The 5,280-nt window shown below is 49.7% G+C and overlaps 1 long non-coding RNA gene across 1 annotated transcript; it reads right to left on the bottom strand.

Moving 5' to 3' along the window:
• Positions 1–1,475: 1,475 nt before the first annotated feature.
• On the bottom strand, positions 1,476–5,280 carry LOC109279420. Its single transcript, XR_002086164.1, has 3 exons — positions 5,264–5,280; positions 4,238–4,809; positions 1,476–1,513 (listed from the first exon to the last, which is right to left on the bottom strand). It is a non-coding gene; the product is annotated as an uncharacterized LOC109279420 (long non-coding RNA).

The following is a 5,280-nucleotide window of genomic DNA, read 5'->3' as shown; positions in this document are numbered from 1 at the left end:
CTTTTCTGGGGTAAGAGGAGAGGAAGGCCGCACTGCGCAGCGTTACCTACCCCTTGGCTGGATGGATGGTATGGACACCTGCAGAGGGGACGGCTCTATCTTATGCCTTGGCTGGAAGTACATTGAGCATGACCTAACCCTTGTGGATAGCAGCTAAACTGAGGAACAATTAATGGATACCTAGGGCTTTCAGTGAAAGGGGATGAGGTGTTACAGCCTCAAGACAAAGGAAGAAAAGGAACGCTGGCGTGTTTTATTTGACACAAATAAGGGAAAAGCCAACCTGTGGCTTAATTTCCATTTGTTAGGTAACAGTATAGCTTGAAATGAGCCCATTTCTAGGTTACTGGAAATTAAACGGAGTGTTGTCAGGCAAACAAATGATGTAGCTGCAAGGTAGCATATAAATTCTGGATAATCGCAAGTGCATAAGCCCGTGCTGGAGAGCCAGAGCTAATAAACACTAGTGAGGGAACAGAAACGAACCTCAGCACAGTCACTCCAGCGGCCAAGTATTCATGGACAGTGTCACATGTCAAGCAGAGGTGGGAAGAATGTGTATTTATTGAGTAATATGAAATGTTGATAGGGTTGTGAACTGAAACCTCTCATTAGCAGCACAGAGACATGCACTCATGGTGCAGTAAGCCTGCATCCAGCCTGAAACTCCGACCAAGAAAAGGTAGGCTGAAGGTTCGTCAGTTAGATTTTCTCTAATGCTTCCCCTAAAAAACAAGTTGGTGTTTCAAGCAGAAGGATCTAGGCTCTTTCGCCCCAATTTGCAGTAGTAATTAGCCACGCTGACTGCTGCCCTACCCTAGGGCACCTGAACTGCATGGGTACTGCATTTCTGCTTATCCAACGTAGCGTGCTGCTTTTGGGCATGTCCACAGCTGCCTCGGTTTTTGTGAGTGATGGACAACTAACTCTTGACTTATCTTAAGCTGATTCAGATGCAAACATGGCTGACAAAGTGATTAGCGCATTGAAGTGAGAGGAGGGTTTGCATATGTATTTCATGGTCTATTTATTTTATCCGTCAACTGTTTCCATTGCACCCAGTCTCGGGCAGCCCGTAGCTCAGCAGTCATACCCTCTGCCAAGGCAGGGAGGGAGGCAGCAAGCAAAGCGGGGAGCCGAAACACAAAGCTGTTGCATGTGTGCAGCAAATAACCTGTGAAATAAAGGAAGGATTCTTAGGTTTGGTGCAAATCCCATCGTATGCCAAATGCACTAAGAACTACACTCCTCATTACAACCCTCTCTGCACAGCAACGCTTCACTTGTTTAGGGTATCAGGTCCCCTTGATTCAGATACTCTCTGACCTGGAACACATTGATCGTATTACAGAGACATGCTTCTTCCCTGTTCCCTGGGATACGAATCATAGAATCATAGAATCATTGAGGTTGGAAAAGACCTCTAAGATTATCGAGTCCAACCGTCAACCCAACACCACCATGCCCACTAAACCATGTCCCTAAGTGCCTCATCTACTCGTCTTTTAAATACCTCCAGGGATGGGGACTCAACCCCTCCCCTGGGCAGCCTGTTCCAATGTTTCACCACTCTTTCAGTAAAGAAATTTTTCCTCATGTCCAATCTAAACCTCCCCTGCCACAACTTGAGGCCATTTCCTCTCGTCCTATCGCTTGTTACTTGGGAGAAGAGACCGACACCCACCTCGCTACAACCTCCTTGCAGGTAGTTGTAGAGAGCGACGAGGTCTCCCCTCAGCCTCCTTTTCTCCAGGCTAAACAACCCCAGTTCCCTCAGCCGCTCCTCATAAGACTTGTTCTCCAGACCCCTCACCAGCCTCGTTGCCCTTCTCTGGACACGCTCCAGCACCTCAACGTCCTTCTTGTAGTGAGGGGCCCAAAACTGAACACAGTATTCGAGGTGCGGCCTCACCAGTGCCGAGTACAGGGGCACAATCACTTCCCTACTCCTGCTGGCCACACTATTTCTGATACAGGCCAGGATGCCATTGGCCTTCTTGGCCACCTGGGCACACTGCTGGCTCATATTGAGCTGGCTGTCGACCAACACCCCCAGGTCCTTTTCCGCTGGGCAGCTTTCTAGCCACTCTTCCCCAAGCCTGTAGCGCTGCATGGGGTTGTTGTGGCCGAAGTGCAGGACCCGGCACTTGGCCTTGTTGAACCTCATACAGTTGGCCTCGGCCCATCAATCCAGCCTGTCCAGGTCCCTCTGCAGAGCCTTCCTACCCTCGAGCAGATCAACACTCCCGCCCAACTTGGTGTCGTCTGCAAACTTACTGAGGGTGCACTCGATCCCCTCATCCAGATCATGGATAAAGATATTGAACAAGACTGGCCCCAAAACTGAGCCCTGGGGAACACCGCTCGTGACCGGCTGCCAACTGGATGTAACTCCATTCACCACAACTCTCTGGGCCCGGCCGTCCAGCCAGTTTTTGACCCAGCGCAGAGTACACCTGTCTAAGCCATGAGCCGCCAGCTTCTCTAGGAGAATGCTGTGGGAGACGGTGTCAAAGGCCTTACTGAAGTCCAGGTAGACCACATCCACAGCCTTTCCCTCATCCACTAGGCGGGTCACCTGGTCATAGAAGGAGATCAGGTTGGTCAAGCAGGACCTGCCTTTCATGAATCCGTGCTGGCTGGGCCTGATCCCCTGGTTGTCCCGCTCATGCCTTGTGAGCGCCCTCAAGATGAACTGCTCCATAATCTTCCCCGGCACCGAGGTCAGGCTGACAGGCCTGTAGTTCCCCGGATCCTCCCTCCGGCCCTTCTTGTAGATGGGCGTCACATTGGCAAGCCTCCAGTCATCCAGGATCTCCCCCGGATATGAAATACTTGTTAAAAATACTTCTGCTCACTGTTATTTAGATTCTGTGAATTTCAGGATTTCCCCTTAAACTGGAGTGTGGCTTCTGAAACTGGTCTCCATTTTGTGCTGTTGGAGACCTTCGGCAGAGCCAAGATGTCCCTGTGAGTACGCGGTATCCAGCACAGCCAGGTAGCTGGGACGTCAGCCTGCGACTGGGACGCTCCGACTCTCTGCTTGGCCTTGGGCAAGTCCCTTACCTGTGTTCCTTGCCTGGCAGGAGAAGCAGAAGGATAAAACCATAAGTAACTGGGAATGCTCAGGTGCTCACAACAGCGCAGAGTTGTAGGTCATCATGAAAAGGACACTTCTGAAATTATTAGCAACTATGGTGCATATGACTCGAATGACAACAAGCTGGAGTAGATAGTGAAGCATTAGAAGGGCTACACAGAAAACAGATTGTAACTGAGCAGCCAAATCCTGTGTACTGGAAGTGAAGGAAATTGTGTCTATCCACAGGGCTTAGCACTGCTACATCTAAATGTTTTAATGACTTGGACCCCAGTATAATTTCAGAAGGATCATGGGGATCGTTAGCTTTTTTCCTAACCACAGAGTTTCCATCTCCATAAGGAAGGCTTCTAGTCAGTGGGTAGCAATGGCACTGACATCCAAGACAAAAACACAAATTGAATCAGCTCAGAATTTAACTGAATGAATTTTCTGTCCACGATGACTAAACTCTCATGCCCAGCTCTTTAAAGCTTGAAAGGGATTTCTGTCTTTTCCCCTTCTGGCAAAGATCTTCTGCACTGTCACCAGAGCAGGGACCTATGGCGAGCCTTCACATTTAAACAACGTTGCTGAAAATACTATCTGTGGAAAACAGGTTTATGCTTCAGCAAGAGGCTTTCGCGCATGCTGGTAATGCTCCACAGCCAACTCATCTGTTGGAAAGCACGGAGGATGAGAGGTAGAAAATGCTGGGTTTGGACCGAGCTGCAGAAGCAGACAGAAAGCAACCTTCTGCTTGGTTCTTGGAGACCAAGCCTGCACTGTGCAAGGCTGCCATGAGAATGGATTCAATTACGCTGCAAGCTTTATTACTGAAATATTCAGCTGGGAAACCATAAGAAAACATTTTCAAACTTGATTCCCAAAGTTCTGGAAAAGGAGTTTGCAAGTGTTTTATTGCTACCAGTCTCAATACACAATAAGAAAAGCAAATACTGAGTGGGATGGAGGAGCTTGATGCAAAAGCCCCTTCACATCATCAAGCCCTTCTTCCTGGTGCAGTCCACTCATACCAGCCACTCCTGCCTCATTTTATACGTACTGAGTACAGAGCCACTTTCGTTCGAGATCAGTCCTTGCTACATTGGCGGGGGCTTCTCCCTTGTGAAATCTTCTCCCATTACTTCTGTTTACTTGCCTCCTTTCTTCCTTGTTACATTAAATACTGATAGTCTTCCTCGACATTTATTTGTTATCTTGGGCTGTGCATCAGCGGGGCAGAACATCCAAAGCACTGCTGAGTTACACAGCTAAAGCCTCCCTTTCCAATCAGTGCGCACATGCCCTTACTCGTTCCCACTTGCCATCCGTGGCAGCGTGCTCAGCCGTCCAGCCGGGTGGATGAAATTTAGATGCTGAAGCCTCAGATTCATTCCTGATGACATCTGTGTTGTCTGCTTGCATATGTTCAAAATTAATGTTTAGGCTCTATTTTGTAATGAGTTCTAAATCTTCCTTTTAGCTGTCATGTAGTTTCCTTGTTCACTAATTATGCTCGCTCTCGGAAGAAGCCTACGTGCTGTGCGCAGTTCAGCTGGGATGGATGGAAAATGTTATTGTTAGAGCAGATTGCTTCTAAAGGCCATCTCTCAAGTGAAGCCAAGCAGATGTGTCTTCGAATACTGCAGAGGACCCATGGCCACCTTCAGTCCGGCAGTATTTTGCTCAGCTTGTGTTCTGTCAAACGCCTCTTCCCAAAAGAAATGCTGGAAAAATGGAAGAAAATTAAGGAGTGGGATTTTTTGCCGAATCCCACCAGCGGGTACAGGGGCGGATGGTGTGTATCTGTGATGTACTAAAACTTCAGGGCTGCTTCTTACTGGGGGGACCCTTCCAGGACTCCGATGGAGTCCAGCTCTCCCCCTCCGGCCGGCCGTGCCACCAGGAGTCACTCTCGGCCTCCGAACGGGGCCGCGGAGCCCCACGCGAGTCCGCGCCGCTGGCAGGCCGGGCTGCGGGGCTGCTGTGAAGGCGCTAATGCGAAAAGGAGAGCAATGCCTGCCACCGAGCCTTGAATTCCCCATCATTTCACACCTGGTCGCTGCCTGGACTCGCTTCTTTTTATTATTTTTTGCTCCTCCCCCTCGCTCTTTCTGGGCGATGTTTAACCCCGGGGATGCCCCAGGGCGGCGGCGGCCGGGGCTCTTTCCTCCCCCTTACCTCGCACCGACACCTCC

This window comes from Aptenodytes forsteri, unplaced genomic scaffold, assembly GCF_000699145.1.
Source record: "Aptenodytes forsteri isolate BGI_AS27 unplaced genomic scaffold, ASM69914v1 Scaffold15, whole genome shotgun sequence".
NCBI classification, from domain to species: Eukaryota; Metazoa; Chordata; class Aves; order Sphenisciformes; family Spheniscidae; genus Aptenodytes; species Aptenodytes forsteri.
Note: the sequence above shows the minus strand (reverse complement) of the source record. Positions and strands in the feature narration are given on the sequence as shown.